The sequence below is a fragment of the Pipistrellus kuhlii genome, unplaced genomic scaffold, assembly GCF_014108245.1.
Source record: "Pipistrellus kuhlii isolate mPipKuh1 unplaced genomic scaffold, mPipKuh1.p scaffold_m20_p_7, whole genome shotgun sequence".
Lineage (NCBI taxonomy): Eukaryota > Metazoa > Chordata > Mammalia > Chiroptera > Vespertilionidae > Pipistrellus > Pipistrellus kuhlii.
In genome coordinates, this window is record NW_023425573.1 from 55822283 (window position 1) to 55847727 (window position 25445).

Here is a 25445-nt window from a genome sequence, read left to right on the forward strand (position 1 = left end):
TAATATTCTGATTTTTTATGAAAGGATAATAATTAAGAGTTCCAGTTATGCCATAAAAGTCATAAATGTAATAATATTCTCATAATGTTTCATATTCCTGCTACACTGATTTAAAGAATACAAGCTTTAAAAAAATTCAAGCAACAGGATCAAAACCTCACAGAAATGAGTACCTAATTTCTAAACATACACCTGTACACTTTGCAGTGTTAATGGTAGATGTTTTCCTACTATGTGCAATTTGATAAAAGATAAAGTCCAAAACAGTGCTAATGCTCAAATAACTTCATTATGCAAATTGACTTTAAATCTAATCATAAATTAATACAGGGCTCATCATTGTGTAATATTAGAAATCTAATCATTTTTAAAAATATATTTTTTTTGATTTTTTACAGAGAAGAAGAGAGAGGGATAGAGAGTTAGAAACATCGAGGAGAGAGAATCATTGATCAGCTGCCTCCTGCACACCCCCCACTGGGGATGTGCCCGCACCCAAGGTACATGCCCTTAACCAGAATCGAACCCGGGACCCTCCAGTCCACAGGCCGACGCTCTATCCACTGAGCCAAACTGGTTTCAGTTATCTAATCAATTTTAAAGATATATTTTTAAGTGTGATTCAAATTCAAGAAAAAGCTAAAAGACACTTTCAAAGTAATACCTATTCAGCTCTATTTTTGTCAAAGATATGATTTTACATCTATTTTAGAAGGCTTTCATGACACCAAAGGACTAACATGATATAAACTCCACAGGAACAAGATGAAAAAGCTTAGATATGTAGGAAATGGAAACTGGACTCCTTTAAAAAAAAAAAAACCCACAAAAACTGGACTCCTCTTTAAAAGAATCAAGATTGGCATGTGAAGTTTTATTGAACTATTATATTTGGACAAATGGTAGAAATCTGTATTAATTGATTAAATTTGAGAGCATCCTTCACTAAGTGGAATAACTTTTACCTAGTTTGCTCCATACATGATTTGTAGGAGGCTTATGCCAAGTCATTTAAGGCTCCCAATGTATGGGGTAAAAACCAAACTGGATGAGAGGAGAGTCAACTCCCCAGCCCCTTCTATGAACAGTGGTCCTCTGCTGTCTTACCCGCCACTCTGGACTTCCTAGCTGACAGGGAGATACACCTGGGACACATATTCTCATTATTTAGTAAAAGGAAACTCTTCAGTCACTTAGCTCTCAAATTAATGGGCCTGTGTGTTATCATTGAAAGAGCACCAAACAACATATGGAGAGAGCCTGAAACGTGATTTGAAGGCTCCTTTAACCTTCATTTGGCCACTCCTTATAAAAAGCCAACAGCACCATTTTAAAAGGAAACTAATAGCGATAGTTCTGTTGCCAGGCAGGCAAATGAGAGATATGATTTTCTTGTTTTCTTCTCCGTGGAAGAGGGGTTTTTAAATTTGAGAGGAAGCTCTAATCACAGGACAGAGTCCTGCGGGACAGCCGCAGGCACAGTGTTTGGTGCTGCTAATAAACTCCGCTGGCGGAACTGTGCGGATATGCACAGAGTGGTAGAGACGGGGCATGGAAGGCAGTGCGTTTATGTCCCATATCCTTGCCTGCTTTACTGAACCCATTTCTTTTAATAACCAATGGAAACTCTCAGAATAAAAATTTAGACTGAAATGTCCAACAGCTGGCTAAGGACCCATTACCCCAATATTTGTTGATGGAGGAGTGTATTCCTCCCAGCATGCATTCTCTAGTACATGGCACATGGAACTCACCTGAGATGATTAGTTTTCAGGGTCACTAGGTGTGTAGATAATGTGTAGCACTTTTGACTTCCTTTAGTCTCCACCGACCTAGAAAAATGACAATAAATACAGATGTTTTTCTTTCTATATATTTTAATATGGCACTGTTTGCATCAATGCAGGAATCTTAGGTGATAAGTTCATCAGGTTATATATGTGTGTATACATGTATGTATATGTGTGTGTATATATGCATATCAGCATACACATTTGTATGTGTATATCTGCCTATACACACATGTATTTTATTGAATGAATTGCTTAAGCTCTATGTGTCAAGTTGTAAATTGTCCCTAGAACTCTGTTTAAGGGACTGCATTACCAATCATTCAGCTGCTTTTAGCACTCACATGATTATCTTTCAATTGGGAGAGCTTACAGATGCAGAATTGGTACTGTGCTTCTGTCCTGTCATCTTTCTCCTGTCCTAGGGTTTTATGTCACTGACCATTGTTTATAGAGCCTCCACTAGCTCCGCTTCATTCTTGATTCTGAATCTAAAAATATATTATACAAGTAAAGAACAAGTTCGTGGGTATCATTCTGAAAGAGGAGGGCATTTAAAAATCAACCGTAAATTATAAGCTACAGTGAAAGAACAGTGTTCTGACTTTCACAAAGTCACAACATGCAGACCAGATTATTCAAAGAACTCTCTGGAAGCTGACAAGCTTATTAAAGCAGTCCTAATAAAAAATTTCTGCATTCTGCATATATAACAAAGTCACTTGAAGCATAGACTGTCACTATTACCACTTGGAGGAGAAGGAAATGTACATATACAAAGATATAATGTGCATAATTCCATATTCCCAGGGGAAACTGAAAAAGTATGTACATTAAGTAGTTTTTAATTGCAACATGAAGAACAACATTTAAGCAATGTTTCACAATCCCACAAAGTTAAAAATAGTATAAATGCCTGGTCTAATAGGGGAGGAATGGCCTTTGTTACATCTACTTCTAGCAATCCCTCTGAGACTCAGTTTCCCTATCAGTAAAATAGAAGTATTATATATCTATTTTGCAGAGAGTTGTGGTAGAACTTAAAGGAGAATGAATGACAGGACCCTACCCACTGATGTTTTTATTTTCAAATTATTGTCTCAATCCCTAATGTATGGTGACAGGAGAAAATTTGATTTTGGGCAGTGGGCACACAGTGTGATATACATATCTTATAGCATAGAAATCTACAACTGAAAACTATATGATCATGTTAACCAATGTCATCCCAATACATTTAATTTAAAAAATAAAATAACAGAAAACTAACTATACCTACCAATATCATTACATACCTATCTCTATCATTACATACCTAACAATATCATTAAGATATTGCAGGTATGCCAAAACTGGTTTGGCTCAGTGGATAGAGCGTCAGCCTGCGGACTGAAAGGACCCAAGTTCAATTCCAGTCAAGGGCATGTACCTTGGTTGTGGGCACATCCCCAGTAGGGGGTGTGCAAGAGGCAGCTGATCGATGATTCTCTCTCATCGATGTTTCTAACTCTCTATCCCTCTCTCTTCCTCTCTGTAAAAAATCAATAAAATATATTTAAAAATCAATAAAATATATTTTAAAAAGATATTGCAGGTATGTAATTAATATATATATATATATGACAATCATACAATTTGAGAGCTATATATATATATATATATATATATTCAGCTCTCAAATTGTATGATTGTCTGAATATATATGAGAGAAGGATATACATTCCTCTGAAGACCAATTTTAGAAAAACTCCCCTAGAATATATGTGAGAACAATTTTTAGGCCTCAGTAAAGCATTCTCTTTTATCTGCTTTCTGATCCATATTATTTATCTGTAAGTAGTTATAAATATTACACAGTTGTTATAAAGTTGGCTTTAAAAAGCAATAGGCTCTCATGAGTCATTACCCTCATACTTCCCACTCTTTGAAGTAACAGTTCTAATATTTTTCATTCATTAAACTTTTCTATGTCTACTCTAGCCCGTGGGTTGGTTTCTACCCTGAAAAAAATCTTGAGGTTTTTTTGAGACATAAGACTACCCTTCCTTGCTTAGCACTGGGATGGGCACAGAAAGCTCTAGTCCTTGCTTGGAGATGAGCTGAAAGTCTCTGAAGGCCTCACACTTTCACAGGCATTGCCAATAAAAATAATCTTAGGAAAAATATTTTTCATCTTTACTACCAACAGCATTCACATTTCCATTTTGATTGTTCATTGAGTCTGTAGGCTAATTATATGGAGTGTGAAAACTCCATTTTCAGCAACATAAGGTCTGCCCAACAATGGCCTACACTCTCACATGTTGTTCAACACATACTACATGAGCCTTACATGTATAACAACCGGAAGATCTCCCCAAACTATCCTATCAGATGAAGAGGAAGTGAACTCTACTGGGCTTTCACCCTTTGCCCCTCAATATCCACCTCCATCTCTTCTCTCCACTCTGCTCTGTGTCCCAGGAAGCCAAACTATGGAGACCACTCACAGACTTCCCTTTTCCACTGGCTTCTGGTTTGGTTTGGCAGAAACTGGCAGAATGGAGGGTGGAGAGAGTGAGCCCAGGATATTCATTCCTCTGACTCACTCCCTGCCAAACTGCCATCACTTCCTTCTGCCCCACAGCTACCATCTCCTGTCTTCTGGTGACCATTTTCTCCCCTTGTCCTGTAGGCCTATGAGCTAGAAATAGTGTAGGCTAGATTCTGTTTCCATAAATCTAGCCCACACTATTGTAGACAGCCCTTCACTAATTATCTCAAGTAGTCTGAATATGCCACCTGGCTCCTGCCAGGACCCTGAGCCTTGAATCCAGTCTGAAAAAGGTACCGGGAAGAGAGCTCCTGGTCCGAAGTGTTGTGCCTTGTCATGGCAGGTTATCACAGGACCAGATGACATGAATCAGCAGAACCTCCGGTCTGGGAAAGTGTAAGAGCAAGTGTCACTGCTAGGTTTACAGGAAATCAACAAATGGATTTATGCTATAAACTGATCAGGGTAAGAATGGAGGCATTAGGAAATGACTATATTAACTACAAGATAAAACTAGCTATGGAATATTTTATAATCAAGTGACAATACCGCAAACCCACCAAAAATCACCTTTTTCTGTTCCAATCATTAAAGAACAAAATTAAATAAGTAGAGGGGGGGGTGCAAGATTATTGAACTTCAATAAAAGAGCTAAGAATAAAAAAAATACAGAGTTATAAATATAAGACCAATGCCTACAGAAGCTTTAGTATAATTTAAGACTGTATCCTCTTATCACCTCTAAATATCTGCACAGAGATATGAGTTTATTCAACCATAACATATTCACTGAAAAATGAATTAATATTATTGACTATTAATACGTAATGTCACAACTATGGGATCTCATACTAATGCAATGGTGCTTTGCCCTATAATCTCCCTCCTAGAGTCTTGTACTTCATGAAACAATACAGTTTTGACATGATACATCTCTTGCACTGCCCTCTGCTTGCTCTCTGGTTACCTCTCATCTTCTGCAGTCCCGACCCTCCTACAGGGATAATGTTCTTAGTAGCCTTGCTTGCCCAGAGAAGCCCTTTACTTCACCTTCTAAGGTTACACCGACTCATCTTTCTTAATCAATTTTCTTCCCTCCTCCTCCCCTTCCAACTCCCTGCTCCCCTCACTCAAGGACACCTGAAAGGAGGAAAAAAAAAAAAAGTTCAGCTCGAAATGTACATTGAGATCTCATCCATATTCTATACCAATTTCCAGACCATAAAATTCCTTATTGGCAGAGAAAGTGTTCTGTGATAATGCCTAAAACGGTCCCTTTTACTTCGTGCTTAACATAAAGCACACTGTGAGTGTACTTTTTAAAACTATGGCATGCAGCAGAAGTCAAAGTGGTCAAAAGCGGGACGCTTCTCCTTTCTAGTCCTTTTTGGGGGCATAAAGTTTTTTCTTTTCTGACAGCACCTAGAGAAGGCTGGCTCGGGGATTTGGAAAGGGTGGCAGCGCCATGACCCGACATCCGTCTTGCTCAGGGTAAGACAGGATGTGGGCTCACTGTAACTGCTGCCCCACTCACATGGCTGACAGCAAAGATGACATGAAGCCCATGGATCACAATCCAGAGCTATCCCCTCCCTCTTCAGCAGCTCAGAGAGCCTGCTCCTTGGGGCATGTCGCTCCTCGTTAACCCCCTGATACCATTTGTACAGCAGAGACACTCGGTAAGTGATCTTTGAATAAATGCTTAAATGAGGTTGACTTCACCCATTCATTTAGTTTGCAACGTCCATTCCCCCGACTCTGAGGCGGAACGATTTCCATTGACCCTTTGGTGCCTGGGTTTCGGCAGCAGACATTTACCCAATTTGTGGCTGTGCCGCCTCACATGACCACACTCACTACACCATATGACTCATCTTCAAAGAACTTTCCCATCTGAAACTAATGAATCTTCCCCACATCCCTGTGAAGTAAGTGCAGGGAGCTCCCTGCAGGTTGTGAGGAGGAAATTGGGGATGAGCAGGTTACAGGCCGTGCCAAAGGTTATTAAGGGTGTCTGCCAGGGAATGAGGTCATAACGCAGTAAACCGGGTTCAGCCACTCCACCCACTCCGGAATCCAGGCTCTGAGCATCATTCCCTAGTCTGTGAAGGTTAGACTGAGTCCAACAGGACTGTGAATTTCAGAGGGGGGAAAAGGTATTATGATTTGCCCCTGCTAAACACTTTAGATGTCTTTCCCGCAATCACTTGTGGTAGGTAGAAGTCATATCCCCAGTAAAGACATAGCCTTATGTAGATTTAGTGCTGTCTTCTGGAAAGAGGGATGAGATTAATGGATATCCATCTACCTTTCTGGGAAACACGTGGTGAGGTTGACGCTCACATCTTCAGAGACACAAGCCAGTGCATGGGCAGCCTCAGTGTGCATGGTTACTGCCTGTCCTGGCCTGCGAACTGCCCAGAGCAGCATGAGACACAGCCTCCTCAACATACTTCCCACATCTCAGATCGTGAGTTCCCATGGCATGCACACAGCAAATGCTACAACCTTCTCTACCATTGGCCTTTCTGACTTTGTCAAAGAGAACTAGGACTGGCTGTTTCCAAGGAAGAAGCAGCCTTCACCCACCACAATGAGGTCCTTTTTCCTTTGCTGGTTTCTCTTCCTTCCCTGACCTCCTATATTAGGACCTTCCTTGGGTCTCAGGTTTTTATATTATTATTTACTTTCCTATTGTGTGTGTTATTATTATTACTTTCCGTAGGAACCACATTCACTTTCACACTTTCAGCTTCCTTTCCTTGTTGATATTTCTAAGTCAACAGGCCTACCACTGAAATAGGGGCTGGATTATAAATTCTCATCAACTGCCATTTTAATATAGCATGAGTTGGAGCAGATGACTTACTATTGCATTTGGGGATGACTAGTCCTAATAGATATTAAAGCTCCAGTCATGAAAACAGTATAACACTAGCATATAAATAGACAAATGGAACAAAATATAAAGTCCAGAAATACTCAAATACACACAGCAATTTGTTATATGTTAAACAGGGTTTCTCAAAACCAGTGTTATATCCATTTGAGTATATTGTAATTGTTGACCATAACCAACACATCATTTTATCAGTGTTTCCCAAACTTTTGATAAATGTGTACCCCTTCTATAATTTTCGTAACGCTGAGTACCCCTTGTACTCATGAGAATGTAGAATTAGGCGCAGCTAAGCCCGGTGCAGTGCATATCCCCACCAAACTCTGGTGCAACTCGTACCCCCATCAAACTCTTCCCGTACCCTTGGGGGTACGCGTACCACACTTTGGGAAACACTGATAAGTGCTAAATTTTTCATCTTCAAGGTTCATCTCTATCTTGCACTCAGTCCAAATCCCAGATTCCATGTTTAGAAGGATTTATCTGAAGGATATATAGCCCTGGCCAGGTAGCTCAGTTGGTTAGAACATTGTTCCACTATGCTAAGGTTGTGGGTTCCACTGCTGATCAGAGCCTTTACAAGAAGCAACCAATCCTATATAATAAAAGCCTAATATGCAAATTGTCCATTGGACCTGGAGTTCCACCAAGATTTCAACCACGGTTGGGGCTGGTGGGCCAACCACAGGAAGGGAGGCCTCAGCGGCAGCTGGCAACTGCTAGAGAGCCAACTCCGGCATGAATTTCATGCCCTGGGCCTCTAGTGAATGTATAAGTGAGTACTACAGCAAACCTCAATCTCTCTCTCTCTCCTTGTCTTTCTCTCTTTCTCTAAAATCAATCAATTAAAAAATATTTTAAACTGTAGGTAGAAGATACCTATTATAAAAATTAAGAATGCATAATTGCCATAAAAAGTGTCTGGCCCACATAAAATAATTACATTATTACATTAGCACATTAGCATCATATATATCTTTGACAAATGCAAAAAAAAATCGTTTTTATGTACTCATTAACCACATTGTTTTATTGTCCCTAAACAAGCAATATATGTTAGGCTCTTTGGAATATGAGAAATAACTCAGCCTCTCCTGGGACTCCATTTGAGGTCCTGACATCCCTAATTACAGGCTTTCAAGAGGCAGCAGCTGCAAGGTCTCTCCCTAATCCCTGGCAGGAAGGCTTCATCTGTAAAAAAAAAAAAAAGGCTAGAATCCACTCCCAAGGAAAAGATGCAATGGTGAGGGGGGAATTCCTGCTCGTCAGCTGACTGAACAAGCTCTATATTTTCCCACACTTCAGTTTCCTTACATGTATTGTAGAATCAAGCATTAAATGTTGAACAAATTATTTAACTTCTCTGTGCCTCAGTTTCCTCATTGTAAAAAGGGAATAATAAAAATTAATTACCTCACGTGGGTGAGTTAATAAGTCTCAAGCACTTAGAATAATGTCGGATACAAACCAAGAACTATTCGCTGCCTGCATGTAACACCTTAGAGGCACAGTAAAAACTCTCCCTTTGCACCAGCCTTCCCAGGCTACCTCCCGGGAGTTTGTAGAATATCCCATCACCATTTTCCTTAGACTAATTAGCTGTGTTACAAATGGAAATTGACCTTCATAACTTTGACTTCACTTTTGTTGAATGATTTACATAATCCTGTAGCTAGGAGGTCCCAGAACTGCATTCCTTTCCTTGGCAAATTTGTTCATCTTTCTCCAATGGCAGCATTTTGCTCATCACATTGTGTCTGATAAATGACTTGGGGCTAGGGCTAAGCAGAGAACTTCAAGCTGTTGGTGCCAGGGCTTGGATCACCCGGGAGACCTGCCCACAGCCCAGGGCAGAGCCAACAGCCCTCAGTTTGACAAGAGCATTTAGAAGAGACCCCAGTAGGACCTGCTTACAAATAGGAGGACAGGGATGCAGTTAGACTTTGAGACCTGGAACCTACTTTCTGTCACAAGGGGGAAATTAAGCTGTCGTGATATGGAAGGGAATGGCAGGAAACAGTGTTTATAATCAATAGTTTATGTGCTTGTTGTCTCCTACAGCATCTCTTCTTAACATTATGCTCAGGAGAGCAAAGGAGGAGACCATAGAGAATGTTACAAAAATGCTCCCCCAATTCGTTTGATCACAGAGAAGCAAGTGGCATCAAACTCTGTATCCCTGATGAGAAATTAGAGGACTAACATTTTCCTGGCTACTTATTTGAAAAATATACCTTTGCCACACTCAAAATTTTCACCCTGTATGTCTTTCCCTATACCTTATCTCATTTAGAATGAACATTTTAAATTTATTTTATAAAATAATCCAATTTATACACTCAAACTGGACTAAACACCCTCATTCATTCAGTAATTCACCCAGTATATCCGGAAAAACCATGCAGCAGGCATCGTTTTGTTCACTGCCATAGTCTCAGTCCCTAAAAAAAAGTTCCTAAGCTTGGAGATCTGGGTATCAGATCTCTTGTAGAGCTTATGGGTGTCAGGCACCTAGAACCAATAATTCATTTAATTCTCACCACACCCTGGTAATGTGGTACTATTATTATCCCCTCTAAACAGATGAGGAATTAGGGTTTCAGGAGAAGATGAGTAACTTACCCAAGGCTACAAAGCTAGTAAATCACACATAGAATTTAAATTCCAGTCCAGTTCCAAACTCATCCATCTTACTTCCTGCACTACACTGTTTTCCAAACTCCTTAAATATAGTTGGCTATGATGGCTGTATTTTTGTTTATAATCGCCTCCTCTGCTTTTTCTTTGTTTGGTTTGCTGCAATTCTCATCTCCTTCTGTTTGATGCTTCTCTGGTATCTAGAAAATGATCATTTAAAAGCAATTGTATCAAGCCATGGGACCATGGCAGAGCAGGCTAAGAAATGACAGCCATTTGTCCATAAATATTTAAATATATGCACTCCACTTCATTTAGTGCATTATTCAAATTCTGTGCTTTCACAGAAAAAGGTTTCCGGAACTCACCAGCTGCTTCCTTTTGTGATCTCAGGGATTCTCATCCAAACAAGGCTTAAAGGACCCATCCTCCAAAATCAGCCTCCTTACATTTATACCTGGTCATGGATGTCATTTGCCTTCTCTTCTGCCAACTCCAAACTGACTAGAGAAGAGAATCAATTTGAATTCTCTCTCTCGATAATTGCTTCCTTTCCCTAAACTTGCTTTTTTGTTTTGTTTTGTTGGTTTTGTTTCCTTAAAACCCCCGAAGCCAAAACCATAGTTCAGTGAAGTGAGTGTATTTAAGCAAATTCTGAACCGGCTCAGGGAGTCATTCTAATTGCTCTAATCAGGGATATTTTCCTGGCTCTGCAGGTGGGAGGCCTATCTGGCCTAGAACACTGCTCCAATCCCTGGGCGGCCTGGGCGGTGTGTCAGCAGATGGCAATCACCGCTGCTCTGTTTCCAGGTCACTGTGAGGTTGTTGAGTCTGGAGCATCAGACCCTAATGGTTCTTCTCAATTTCATTCATTGGTCCACTGAGAAAAGCTTGCTTTTAACACCTGAGTGCCCCCAAAGCCCAGGCCACCACTCAGACCAAAACATCAGATTCTTCAGGGGGAAGCAGAGTGCGGGTGCAGAAGGAGGGGTCTGGCTGCCTCCCTCTCCCTCTGCACAGCCCCTGAAGGCAGGTGCAGTCTTTTGTCTCCAGCAGTGGGCTTGGCTCAGAGCAGGGGCCCAAGTGTTTGCTGATTGCTATGGAATGAAGAAAGGAGGTGTGAAACTAAAGGTGCATTTTCTTTTAAGGAGCACTTTATGGGACAATGGATTTATTCAATAAGAAGAAGGAAAATACTTGCATAGGGAATGTGCATATCACTTACTACACTTAAATGAGAACGCTGAAAAGACTGGCTGGCTAGTACTCAGCACATATTTTACCATTAACTCAAAACAGTTAAATGTTGCCAGTCTGTATGAGAAAAAGATAGAGATTGAAATACAGTAGCAAAGCATCAAACTGACTTTGAATCAGGAGTTTCTACCAGTAAAACGGCAGCAGTAGCAGCAATAATTTGTTCTAACAGCTTGATTTGGTTATGAAATCCTTCCAGGAAAATTCCAGAACCTCCGGAATTTAATGCCTTGATGAAGCCTACTAAGTGTTTGTATATTAAAATACTGCCACCCTTGTTTAGGCTTTTGATGAACTTTCTGCACATTTTGGCAGTGGCAGCTCATGAAGCAGGGTGTGAGAGAGCCGTCACAGAATTCCTTTGTGTCTGGGTTCACTGGGACCTGCCAAGGAAACTGGCCATATTCCGAGACTGTAGCCTGACCACTCAGTGCAGTCCATGAATTTGGCTTCCTTTTGTGTGGGTAATTACATTGAGCATTGGATTAGAAGTGTCATGTTTTGGCATCATTAGTCCAACTTTATCTTCGGGGGTTTTCTTAGCTGAGAAAATGTTAATCAAATCAACTTTTTACATAGAAAATGCATAGATTGCTTACTCATTTAGTGAGCATTCCTGAATATCTCCTATTCACTATGTGAGAAACTAGAAATAAAAACTTAAAAAGATACGGTCCATGACCTAAAAAGATTTGAATACAGTGATGAAGGCAGTCCATGTATGAAGGCACACATGTGACCATTGGTATGGGGACAATGAATTACAAAGCATTACTAACTCTATCTACTGCCTTTACTTTTCTAAAAAAAATCTAGTGATTCTTATAGCTAGTCTATATATATATATATATATATAGAGAGAGAGAGAGAGAGAGAGAGAGATGCCTAAGCGACGGTTAGACCACTAGCTATGAAGTACACTGAACACCAAGGGACAGACACTTAACACACAGGCATGGAAACATGGAACAGATGGATGAGTCTCAGAGAGAAGGTGGGAAGAGATTAACCAAAGATCTTATATGCATACTAGAGGCCTGGTGCATGGATTCATTAATCAGTGGTGTCCCTCAGCCTGGCCTGCGGGGATTGGGCCAAATTTGTAAACCGGGCCTCCAACATCCCCCAAGGAGTCCCGAACTGCAAGAGGGCACAGGCCAGGCTGAGGGAACTCACCAGTGCACAGATTCATGCGTTGGTTATGAAATGCATCTAGTAGTATATAATAATGTATAGTATTTATGCTGAAACCAGATAGGAAAGTTTCCAGAAATAAGCAAATCTGCAAGGAACAAATCTACACACATTTAGTTTGGCCAAGTAGATGAAATACCTCAGGGAGAAAAAAGGTTTATTCTTAAAAACACAAAAGAAGGACGAAGCATGCCGGCTGAGACTTTCCCCAGATATCACCAGAATAGATTAAATATCTGGTGAGAGTAGATATAATGTATATAATAATGAAAGGTATAGGGCAGAGGGTTATTCATAATTAAAACAAGTGCTAAAGGACACAATAAGTAATAATAATAACTCACAATAATACCTTTTTAAGAACAAGATCTGAAAAATAAAAAGTACTTAAGATAGAAAAAGGGCATTCACATATAGTATTTTTTTTTTATTCCTACAGCCACACAGTGAGGTAGACAAGGGATATATTATATTATTAACTCCATTTTACAGATGAGGAAACCGTGACCCATAGAAGTAAAGGGGCTTAGCCAACAGTGCCTTGCAAATCCATGGCAGAACCCCAAGTTAGTGGTATTGGTGCTGTATCCCTGATCAACGCCATTCTGCCCCCTTGCTGATTGCCAGAGAAGGGAGATGAGGGAGCATGAAAGGACTTAAAGGGTGAGCTATGAAAAAGACAGGGGGAAGGAGATAAAGAGATGGGCAAAGAGCATGATCACAGGCTTTGGGAGAGAATGACTTACTGAAAAGGGATGTATATTAGAAGGAAGTGAAAAATGGGATCTGATAGAAAAATAATCATGGAAATTTCAGCAAGTTGGAGTCTGGAGTTGAGTTTTGGTCTTTTAAACAATGAGGCTATATTTTTGAAGGAGGCTGACGTGGTCAATACAGAGGTTAAGAAAATTGATATGGTGTTCATGTAGCAGAGGAGTTAGCGGGCTGGGAGGTGGGGGGCAAAGAGTCTGGGTTTATGAAACCCGGAAAGGATGGCAGAGAGCCTGGCATAGTTCTGGGATGTTGAGGTGAGCATGCTTTACAGAATCCATCACCCACATTCATTTGCACATCACTATGCAATAGCAAAGCTAAAAGTACTCTGGTTACAAGAAACAGCGCATATAGAAGAGAAGGATGATTGGTGCTCACAAATTTATGACGGGTTGAGCCATTTTGGTTGACTTAGAACTTTTAAGATACGCTGTCTCCAGAATTCAGGATTGACCTTCATTTCCAGGCCTTAACACAGTGTAACTTCCTGCCTTAGCCAGCCTATCATGGGGCTGGACTAAAGGTGGCCCCCAGGCCACAGATGGAGGGGATATAGTGGGGTCAGGAGTTCTCTGGGTTCCTCATCCATACCTAAATGAGAACAGGATTAATTTGTAAAACTGCTTTTATTAAAATATTTTTACAAAATTACAATTGGGTAAAAGGTTCCAGAGTTTTAAACATCTGAAAAGTCACTGATCTTGTCTCATTCCAGGCACAGACAAATGAGGAAGCAAGGCCTGGTTCAAGGACACAGAAGGGGTGAGGTCACTTGAAGGACGTTTTCAACTGCTTTAAATTGGGAACTAAAACAGCTTGGATTTGAATACACATTTTTCTGAAGAAGACATACAAATGGCCAACTGGTGAAAAGGTGCTCACCATTGCTAATTATCAGGAAAATGCAAATTAATATCACAATGAGCTATTACTTCACACAGATAAATTTTGGAAGGATGTGGAGAAAAAGAAACCTTATGCACTGTTGGGGGGAATGTACATAAATTGGTGCAATCACTAGGAGAAGCAGTATAGAAGTTCTCTAAATTAACAACAAAATCCCCATACAATAGAGCAATCTTACACCTGGGTATAAATTTTAAGGAAATGAAATCATTATTTCCAAGATCTATTGGCACTTCTGTGTTCACTGCAGCATTATTCACAATAGCCAAGATATGGAAACAACCCAGGTGAATGAATTTTTAAACTGCAATATATGTTTTCTTGGTATATATGTGTAGAATATTATTATTCAGCCACAAAAGAGAAAGAAATCCTGCCATTGGAGACAACCTGAATGGACCCAAGGGCATGACTTTAAGTGAAGTAAGTCAGAAAGAGAAAGGCAAATACAGTATGATCTTCCTTATTTATGGATTCTTAAAAAGTCAAAAATTATGGAAGCCGAGAGCAGAACAGTGTCAGCAGGAGTTGGGGGGGAAGGAGGGAGGATGGGGAGATGCTGCTCAGAGGACACAAACTCTCAGTTGTAAGATAAGTAAGCTCTGGAGATCTGATGCATGGCGTGGTGATTACAGTTAATAATAATACTGTATTATGTACTTGAAATTTGCTAAACGAGCAGATTTCACGTGTTCTCACCACAAGATAAAGGTAACTACGTGAGGCGAGGGAGGTGCTCATTAACTTCACTGCGGTAATCATTTCACAATGTGCATCAAATCATCACGTTGTACAGCTAAAGGCGATTTTGTCGGAAAGTTTTTCTATAGATGTCCCTTTGGTAAACTTGGCACAGGGCCGGGGGATGAATTAGGGTGATGTGAACTCAGAAAACAAGAAGCATTTAATGTCCTTTGAGGCTCCCAGTCCAGGACTCCCCCCAGACCCTGACGGTGCCTGGGAAAGAGCCGGCCCGGTGCCCTCAGCGGATCAGTGCAGGCAGCAGGGACGGAGACGGGGTGAAGCACCACACAAAGCACCCCCCATCACCACCCCCACGCCCAGGCAGCCGGCTGGGCCTCAGAGCCAGCCAGCTGAACACCAAAGCCCATTTCAGTGTTCAGCCTCCTGCCAACAAGTAAAATTTACAGCATTTCTAGCAAGCAAAGGGTCTAGTTCAGTGGTCGGCAAACTCATTAGTCAACAGAGCCAAATCTCAACAGTACAACGATTGAAATTTTTTTCGAGAGCCAAATTTTTTAAACTTAAACTTCTTCTAACACCACTTCTTCAAAATAGACTCGCCCAGACCATGGTATTTTGTGGAAGAGCCACTCTCAAGGGGCCAAAGAGCTGCATGTGGCTCGTGAGCCACAGTTTGCCAACCAAGGGCCTACTTAATACTTTTCTCCAACTCATTTGTACTTCCACACTTGCTTTTCTCTTTTTTCCCCCCCTCACTTTTGGAGACTATAATAATACTAAATCAAATCAAACAAACAAAAAAAGCACACACCAACACACCGCCAATAACCAACAATCCACCTTAAGAAAGGTGTGTGTGTGTGTGTGTGTGTGTGTGTGTGTGTGTTTGTGTGTGTCCTGGGGAAGACAAAGAGGTGCCTGCAGGCTTGGAATTCTCGCTGTTACCAGAGAATTATGCCCCAGGAGCAGAGAATCATTAAATCTGCTGGTCTCACTGCGAAACAGCATGTAGCGTTGTACCTGCGCCTGCATTGCACACTGAATCAGGAAGTTTAGGGGGAGAACCCCGAAGAGCCCAGTAAATCTGTCCCCTTGTATTCTAATCATACACAGGCATTCCCCGCACTTCCACACAGGGCCTACCCTCACCTAATGGGAGGTTTATCTAACAGAGTGTTTTTCTCCACACGCAAGCATTTCTCCGCGTTGACAGCAAAGCTGATTCAATCTTTCCCCAGAAAAGCTGGGCAGATGGGGTCCCACCTTCCAGCCAGTGACAACGGGACAGACTCTCCACTGCCAATGGCTCCTTTCCTTTTCTTATTGTGGACAAAAGTAAATAAAAAGGATGCCATTTTGTAGAAATTTTCCACTGAAGATAGAGTTGTTTTTATTTTAACTTGAGGTTGATATATATATATATATATATATATATATATATATATATATATATATATATATATTTTTTTTTTTTTACCAGTTTGGGTAATTATCTAAGTTAATTAGAAGCACTCTTACACTAAGTGTGTCACTGCTTGTAAATTCAAGAAAACTGGAGTGAATACAGACCAACAGTGCAATATTAGCTACCCCCCACACCTCCACAGTGCAGAATGCACTTGGCCATTTCAGGGTAGAGAATTCTGAGAAAACTGTGACTTTGCTTACCGAGGCTTTAGTAGCAAGAGGCATTTCCAAAAAGAGGCTGTATGTTATGAATTAGCAAGAGCTCTCTGTGAACTGATGAACTCCTCCAAGTTAGAATGCCCAGTTTAGAAAATTACACATCAAAATATCCAGCAATGACCAGCACCCCAACAGTAAAATATCCCCTTTAGAACTCTTTGAGGAGGAGGTTATATCTGTGGCTTATGTGCTGATCTGAATAACACAGCCTGTTTTTTTTTTAAATCACCCCTGTCAGGAATACAAAATATCCTCATCATAAGTTACACAGCTCTCTGTGCTTCAGGAGCAATTCACCAACACAAAGGCTCCAGATTTGACAATAGTCATCAGCACTGTCAGCTAGCTGCTGCCAGCTATTGAGATTGATTTGAGAGGTAAACTATCTCGGATTGCCTTTGAAAGTCACGAGCATAATTGCAGGGCTTTCTGAGTCCCATCAAAGACCCATAATTACGCCAGGAGAAATGGAGGCTCTCGGATGCCCGGTCTGGTAACTAGGTGCACAGATTTCCCTTTCGATTCTTCTGGAACAACAGCCCTTAAGCATCGCTGTGGGAGAGGAAAGCAGGCCTCCCAGCATGCTCTGCTCTCTAACCAGCCCCCCCACTCCCCCCCCGTCAGTGACTATGAAATCAATGGGTACAGCTGGAACTTTCTTTCCTTGCTCCCCAAACTTCGATATTTACAAAGTGGTTAAAAAAGAAACAAGTTGACAAAACCGGTTTGGTTCAGTGGATAGAGCATCTGCCTGCGGACTGAAAGGTCCCAGGTTCAATTCAGGTCAAGGGCATGTACCTTGGCTGAGGGCATATCCCCAGTAGGGGGTGTGCAGGAGGCAGCTGATCGATGTTTCTCTCTCATTGATGTTCTAACTCTCTATCCCTCTCCCTTCCTCTCTGTAAAAAATCAATAAAAGAGAGAGATCAACCAAAGGACTTATGTACACACATATGAGCCTAACCAGTGGTCAAGGACAATAGGGGGGTTGGGGCATGAGTGGGGAGGGATGGGGGGTTGGAATAGGAGGTTGAGAACAAATATGTGATACCTTAATCAATAAAGAAATTAATTTTTAAAAAAAACAAAAAATAAATATATATATATATTTTATTTTTAAAGAAACAAGTGATCTTCAGACCACTGCAGTAGACAAGAATGAAAACTGATGGATGTACACTTTTGTTGTTGAGCTGGACAGAAAAGTAATTCCCATGCCACCCAGCGCTGAAGGGCGGCTTTGCATCCCATCGGAAGGAGGGAGGAAGGGGGAGCGTGTAAAGCGGGCTTTGTGCAGACTGGCCTGGCCTTTGACAGATTTATTGACAAGATCTACATGCAGGAACGCACCATTTTGTTAAGAAAGAGAAAAATGTGTACCACCAGGTTTGGAATTCTCACTATTTCCAAAGAATGATGACCCAGAAGCAGGAAGCCGTGAGATCAGCTGCTTTCACTTGTTCAACAGCATATACGTGCCTGCTCCTGCACTGCCCGCTGAATTGGGACCTCATAAAACACAAGTTTGGCTTAGAAGATCAGGGCTACAATATATCAGTATCAGGAGGGTCTTATTAAAGGCGCCTCTCAAGACTCAAGGAAAACAAAATTTCAAAAAGCAAGGTAAGTTGGCTGCCAGCGTCTGCCTGAGCTGCTGGAGAGGCAGAGTGTCTGTCTGAGCTGCTGACCAGGGCATCGCCTCAGCCACGTTTGTTTGTCGTGTGCTTAAAGGACAGCACGCAGGTTTGATCTCACTTGAGAGGAGTGGGAGAGGGAAAAATGACAGAAGACTGACTCTGAGTTAATTTCGCATTGCCCTCTAGATCACGGTGGTGACAAGATGCTGCCTGTAGTGTAATATTTTACAATGTCAATAAAGCTCTGAGACTCTTGGGTGGCAATAGAGGGAAAGACAATGAACACACTGTCTGTGTGGTGCTCTAAAAAGGCTGTGCTGGGAGTCTCATCGCTTCTCAACCCAAGTAGGTAAATCTCCAGCCCCTAATGGAAAACAAGTTATCATTAAGGTTTGGTTTGCCCTGAATGTAAGTGGAGGCAGGAAACCTTGTTCAGATCCTGAGCTTCTGTTCTGATCACCGCTGTGAGGAACTGATTAACCTGAGCAAGTTGTTTCACTTCTTAAGAGTCTCTGTTTCCTCATCCATAAACCAAGACAGGAACATTTACATTTCAGGGCTGTGGTGAGAAGTAAATGATAAGACAGACTGAGAATTAAATGAACTGCCTATAAAGTGTGTTTCACAATGCCACGCCTATAGGAAGTGCTCAATAAGCACTTTACGGCACTTATTGAAAAAAAAACAACAACTTAGTCCCCTTCCAGTTTTGTTCACTGTTGACTGTGGCAAAGAAATTCTTGGAGGAAGGAGACAGGGCCAGGGAGTGCGAGGAGCTGATGGGGTTGGAGTTTTCCTGTGGGTCAGGGAGCAGATGTAGCTGAAGCACTATGGGTCCTGTGAACAAGCTCTGTGTACCACCTGCCGAAGGCACTTGGTGCAGGGACGGCGTATTGACGTGCCCGGCAGGTGTGAGATTGGTTCACAGGGTAGTCACCATCCATCCTAACAGCCTGCAGATCCCACGGCAAAGCTTCCTGCTAGTGGCTTTCAAGAAGTCCTCCCTCTAGTTCTCAGCCAAAAAGCAATGCATGTGCCGTTTCTTCGCCCTCAGGCATCTACATCCATTTTCTATATAAAAAGCAACACTATTGGCTCCCAAAGAAACAAGGGGAAGGGGAATAAGAGACAGGAGGAAATGGCCAGATGGAAGAACAGCTAAGGTACCCAATTACAACAAACCTCTCTTACCTGTGGGGATACTAAAAACAGGAGCCCAGCCAGCTTAGCCAGTTTACTCCCTTAGCCAATTGGCTACATATTCGATGGAAAGAGCAGTCCAACAGTGAAGAAATAAAAGCTTTACCCACCAAATGAGGAGGGGTTGGGAATGCATTCAGAAGCTGCCACTGTGATGTTCCAAGTTTATCCTCTCCGTGTGGCACGGATGGAACTGACTCAGCTCACAGGCTTGGGGCCCATCTCTCTAACGACCGATGCTTCCAGTTCCACCTGCACTCTGAAAATCCGGCTGCACATTTGGTCCCTCATCTCCCCACATGTAATAACTGAAACATCATTTTTCATGCTCTAGAAAATGCAAACACAGCTGAATTGATGCTCTTCAAATCTTCCCAAACAGTTTTACTAAAAATGAAAGCAGGTGAGACATGTCTTAGTGTTACAGAGAACTGGAGTAAATCAAGTCATGCTTGGAGAGTTTGGAGTTACATTTTATTACGCACGGGTCCAGAGGAAAATGCCTCTCAAATTCTGGGCCCCAACATGGAAGAATTTTCCCTATTTATATGTTTTTACCTTCTTTGTCTCCTAAATATGGGATATTTCCAGCCTCCTTTGCAAGTTCTTAAAGAGCCCCTATGTGCTGGGGCCTTGAGACCTCAATCAAAGGCTTGGCCTGGTCCCAGCATCGATAATTTTGTCTGGGGAAGGTTTAATGGCCTCTCTGAAGTGGGAGTAGAAATTTGTGCATGGGGGTGGAGGGGTGTCCCTCACCCAGGCTGCACCCTCTCCAATCTAGGACCCCTCAAGGGATGTCTGACTGACCGTTTAGGCCTGATTGGGATCGGGTCTAAACAGGCAGTCGGATATCCCTCTCACAATCCAGGACTGCTGGCTCCCAACTGCTCACCTGCCTGCCTTCCTCATTACCCCTAACCACTTCTGCCTGCCAGCCTGATCCACCCCTAACCACTCTCAAACCAGCCTGACTGATATCTAACTGCTCCCCTGTCAGCCTGTTTGCCCCCAACTTCCCTCCTCTGCTGGCCTGATCACCCCTAACTGCCCTCCCTTGTAGGGTTGATTGCCTCCAACTGCCCTCCTTTGCAGGCCTGGTCCTTTCAACTGCCCTCCTTTGCAGGCCTGGTGCCTCCCAACTGCCCCCCTCCTCCTGACCATCTTGTGGTGGCCATCTTGTGTTCACATAGGAGCAGGATCTTTGACCACATGGGAGCAGCCATATTGTGTGTTGGAGTGATGGTCAATTTGCTTATTACTCTTTTATTAGATAGGATAGAGGCCTGGTGCATAGATGGGGGCCAGCTGGTTTTCCCTGAAGGGTGTCCTGGATCAGGGTGGGGGTTCCCTTGGGACATGGGGCAACCTGGGCAAGGGACCTGTGGTAGTTTGCAGATCAGCCACACCTCCTGGCAACCCAAGTGGAGGCCCTGGTATCTGGGATTTATTTACCTTCTACAATTGAAACTTTGTAGCCTGGAGTGGAGGCCTGGGCTGGCCAGGGTGTTCAGAAAGCTTTGCTTCCTCCATTGCCAGGGGCACCCTAGCCTCTAGCTCTGTGACTGCCACCATTTCTGTTTGGATTTGTTTACCTTTTATAATTGAAACTTTGTAGCCTTGAATGGAGGCTTAGGCCAGCAAGGGCAAATGGAAAGCTTGGCTTCCTCCATTGCCAGGGAAACTCAATCCTCCCTCCTGCTCTCTGTGGCTGTAGCCATTTTGGTTGGGTTTATTTGCATACTCACCCTGATTGGCTGGTGGGCATGGCTGGTGGGTGTAGCAGAGTGATGGTTAATTTGCATATTACTCTTTTATTAGGTAGGATTATTTAAGCAAGGAAGCATTTAAAAAAACCAAATAGCAGGGTTAAAATTTCAAACAGCAATTTTTATATACGATGGATGCTTCAAAAGTAGGGATAGTGGAATGTCTTAGGGCATGGGGATGGAGGGCATGCGTAAGGGGAAGATCTCTTTTATATATATATATATATATATATATATATATATATATATATATATATATATATATATATATATATGTTTCAGAGAGGAAGGGAGAGGGAGAGAGAGAAACATCCATGATGAGAGAGAATCATTGATCAGCCACCTCCTGCAAGCCCTATATTGAGGAATTGAGCCAGCAACCCAGGCAATGTGCTCTGACCAGAATTGAACCATGACCGCCTGGTTTATAGGTAGATGTTCAACAACTAAGCCACACTGACTGGGTGGAAGGTCTTTTTTTTTTTTTTTTTTTTTTTTTAGGAGAGTTGTTATTGGTTTAAAGCATAGGTGCTACCTAAATTTTAAAGTCTGACAGATATGTGTGCTATATGGCTACATGTGACATCTTTCAGATTCATAATACCTCTGCCTTCTACAGAATCAAGAGGATGGCTGCCATATGAGGATGCGTCACCTGCTTAGCCTAAATGTGCCATTAAAACACACACACACACACACACACACACACACACACACACACACACACAGTTTGGAAGTAAGACAAATGGTTAAAAAATAAAGCCAGTAGAGTTTACCCTTAAACAACATGGGTTTGAATGGCACAGGACCATTTATGTGCAGCCTTTTTTAAATGCCATAAATGTATTGTCTTGTATTTATGATTTCCTTAATAACATTTTCTTTTCTCTAGTTTACTTTTAAAAATACAGACTATAACATATGAAACATATGTCAATCAACTATTTATGTTATTGGTAAGGCTTCAGGTCAACAATTGGAACCATACATCCAGGATGATGAGAGGTCTAAAAACTCTGCTGTATTGCTGAAACCAGTTTGGCTCAGAGCATCAGCCTGCAGACTGAAGGGTCCCAGGTTTGATTCCGGTCAAGGGCATGTACCTTGGTTGCGGGCACATCCCCGGTGTGGGTTGTGCAGGAGGCAGCTGGTCGATGCTTCTCTCTCATCGACGTTTCTAGCTCTCTGTCCCTCTCCCTTCCTCTCTGTAAAAAATCAATAAAATATTTTTTTAAAAACCTCTGTTGTATTTATATTTGAGAGAGCTACCTCTATTTGCCCAGAGATTTGAAAACATTGGTGAAGAAAGGGGAAAACTGGGAATTAAACATCAACTGATAACTTTTCAGGTATTTGGAGAGGAGAAATTTACTTCAGAAGATGACTTCAAAGAAGCTGTCAGAGACCCATTTGGGGTCAAGGTTTGAAATGCCCAACAAGGGATTGACTGCCTGGAGCAATGAGCACCCTGCCAACAGGGTTACTCAAGAGGTTAATGATGAGCAATCCACGTGGATGCACCAAATGGATTTCTGCACTTGGAGAGCAGGATCCTCGAAGAAAAGAACCTGGAGGCACTTTCAATGTCATGGTCTTCATTGGAGCTGGTGGTAGGACAGGATGGGCAGGAGATGGACATCTCAAATCACTCAGCTGACCACTGACCTTGACACAATCACAGGCTGCATCAACTTAGGCTTGAAATCACCTATCTGAAAAGAGTTTGCCCTTACAAACTCACCCACGTGGTTGAGTAGCTTTTGTGGCTCATGATGACTAGCCTGAGTGAGTGTCCTGCTGTTGACACCTTAATATAAGTAGACAGAAATGAGGCAGAAATAAGCAAAAAGGGCAACGAGTAGGGGGGAATAAGCCTGTGAGCTGTACAGCAGGGAGCTTGGGAGGAAGGCATATAATTCAGAATGGAGAGGAGTAATCACAGGGCTGTGGGTTCTCACACAGACCATTGGCTTTTATTGCAGATCCTGGGAGAGAAACCACCGAGTAAATGTCAGTGTGGAGTACAGCACAACCGCTTCTTCACCCCCAATGGCTCCAATGTTCTTCTAGCTCCAAAGTATTTTAAAAAATACTTTCCCTCATTTAAAACTTTTCCCTCTGGTCTGTGTGTTACTGCAGACATGTGCCATTTCTTGAGTTTCCCTTTCCCCATCCCCCTGGCCCTCACTTCTCACCTCCCAACCACAACAAAAATAGGCAGGAGATATAGGACCAAAAAAGATCAGACTAAAAAGGCCTTCCTATAAGAATGAGAAAAACAGAATTCCTATCCTTGAGCTATAAACACTGAAAGGTAAGGGGAGTTTTATAGACCCAGAAAGTGATAAAATGAAGAGAAAAATATCAAGCCCACCCAAAAGGTGATAAAATATTTTATTTGACTTTTGGAAAAGAAAATAAATCATTAAAATGACTGTCAGAATGCCTCAAGGATAAGGGCAGCGAGTAGGTCTTGGCTATAAATGCTGTAGAGAGTAATAAAAGAGTTGGTTTTGTTTCCTTTGCATTTGTCTGGGCTGAGGCTTCCTATTTCAACACAGGAATCATGGGCAATAGCAAAGTCAGTCCGCCACAGGGCACACGTTATTGCCTTTCCATCCAGGCCCTGTCCAAGAATCCCAGGGCGGCTGTCTCACCCAGACCCAGGTTTTCATCTAACATGGACCTGCAAGGCATGCCCTCCAATCTCCAGGGCTTCTGAATGACAAATTGTTTTCTTTTCCTGGTTTCTAGTTATTTCATATTTACCTGCTTATAAATAGTGTGTGTGTGTGTGTGTGTGTGTGTGTGTGTGTGTTCTTATTTTTGTTAGTCCTTGGAATTCAACATGAAGGAAGCAAGGTTCCTGCCCCAAGGAACTCAGTCTATAGTCTAAAGGGCCCTGGATTAATTCTGATGGTATTTAATGATGTATTTCAAGTGCCTGAAGATTGAGAAAGGTGACAGAGAGGCTGTTATAAAAGCAACTGTTGATTCTATTTAAACCCAGGAGGATTAGTTAAGAATTTGTGAAAGTGGTAGGATTTTCAACTAACCCCCAAACCTGCACCCAGCATTTTGCTTTGAATATTTTCCTTTTATTTTCTACATGTTGGGCTCTCCCATGAGTGTGTCTTGGCTCAACTAAATCTCAGAAGACACCTCCCATTCAAAACTAACTTTCTCTAGATCTATAATGAATCAAAATATTAAGAACTTGGAAGTAAACTGAACTTTGGAATGAACTGGAACTAAATGTGTGGGCCAATTAATATTGATTTCTACAACTACTCATACATTCAAATATTATCCAGGACCTTTTAGTCTCATGTTTGTCATCCCAATCATATAGCACTAGTGGCCCAGTGCACAAATTCATGCACATTGAAAGGAAATTAATTAGAAGAAATATTTTAATATCACTATTTGCCCTTTCTCTACAATAGAAGTGTCAGAGATTAAAGAAAATTAGAAAATTTTATATGAAAGTAATATATAAATTCATTAATAAATAAACAATAACAATAGGTTGTGGGCGCAGGTGAATGGGATTCCTAGCTGTCAGGCCACTGACAGCAAGCTGACCAATGGCTAATTCCCTGAGGGCAGACTCCACTAGGGGGCAAGGCTTGGGGCACCAGTGGTTTGCAGGCTGGCCACCACCACCACCACCCTCCCAATTTAGGGTGCAGTTCCTCACTGAGGGGCAAGGCTGGCCTGGGCTTGGGGTGCCGGTGGTTTGCAGACTGGCCACGGCCCCAATCAGGGTGCCAGTCCCTGCTGGGTGGCAAGGTTGGCCTGAACTTGGGACACCAGTGGTTTTCAGGCAGGCATGCCCCTGATCGGGGTGCAGGTCCCTGCTGGATGGCGAGGCCAGCCTGGACTTGGGCACTAGTAGTTGCAGGCTGGCCACGCCCCCGATTGGGGTGCATGTTCCTGCTGGAGCCATGGTGTTCTAGTCTCTAGAACTCCTGGTGACCGGTTGTTTGGTCGTTCTGTGTTATGGCATCACAGCCACAGGCCTTTTATTAGTATAGACAGGACCCAGGAAGAGGACTCTGAACAGTGGCATGACAGAGGACAAGTAGGATGTATAAATGGAAGCAACTCCAGCTGCCTTTCTGCAGAAACTCTCTATGATAGTACATGTCTTCTTTTTAAAAATATGTTTTTTATTTATTTCAGAGAGAAGAAGGGAGAGGGAGAGATAGAAACATTTATGATGAGAGAGAATCAGCTGCTTCCTGCGCACCCTATACTGGGGATTGAGCCTGTAACCTGGACATGTGCCTTGACCAAAAATTGAACTGTGACCTCCTGGTTCATGGGTCAATGCTCAATCACTGAGCAACAGTGGCTGGGCCCAGCATATGTCTTCTTAAGTATCAAGGCTCTCTCTGAACATCACAAGAACAGGTCCTTAAAGGGGCTTTACCAAGATCCACACTATATACTCAGTGT

General features: G+C 42.1%; 1 protein-coding gene across 5 annotated transcripts in view; it reads right to left on the reverse strand.

Annotated features, from left to right (window-relative positions):
* The window catches only part of LYPD6B (LY6/PLAUR domain containing 6B), an 80177-nt gene that overhangs the window by 17305 nt on the left and 37427 nt on the right, over positions 1–25445 (reverse strand). Inside the window, exon 3 of one of the 5 annotated variants that reach the window (XM_036421244.2) lies at positions 1755–1832. The exons of 2 other annotated variants lie outside the window; for them this stretch is intronic. The gene's annotated coding sequence lies outside the window, so the exon portion shown is untranslated. Of the gene's footprint in view, positions 1–1754; positions 1833–10227; positions 10364–10763; positions 10957–25445 lie in introns of those variants that run through there. 2 more of the 5 variants (XM_036421243.2, XM_036421242.2) reach the window with 2 other exon arrangements.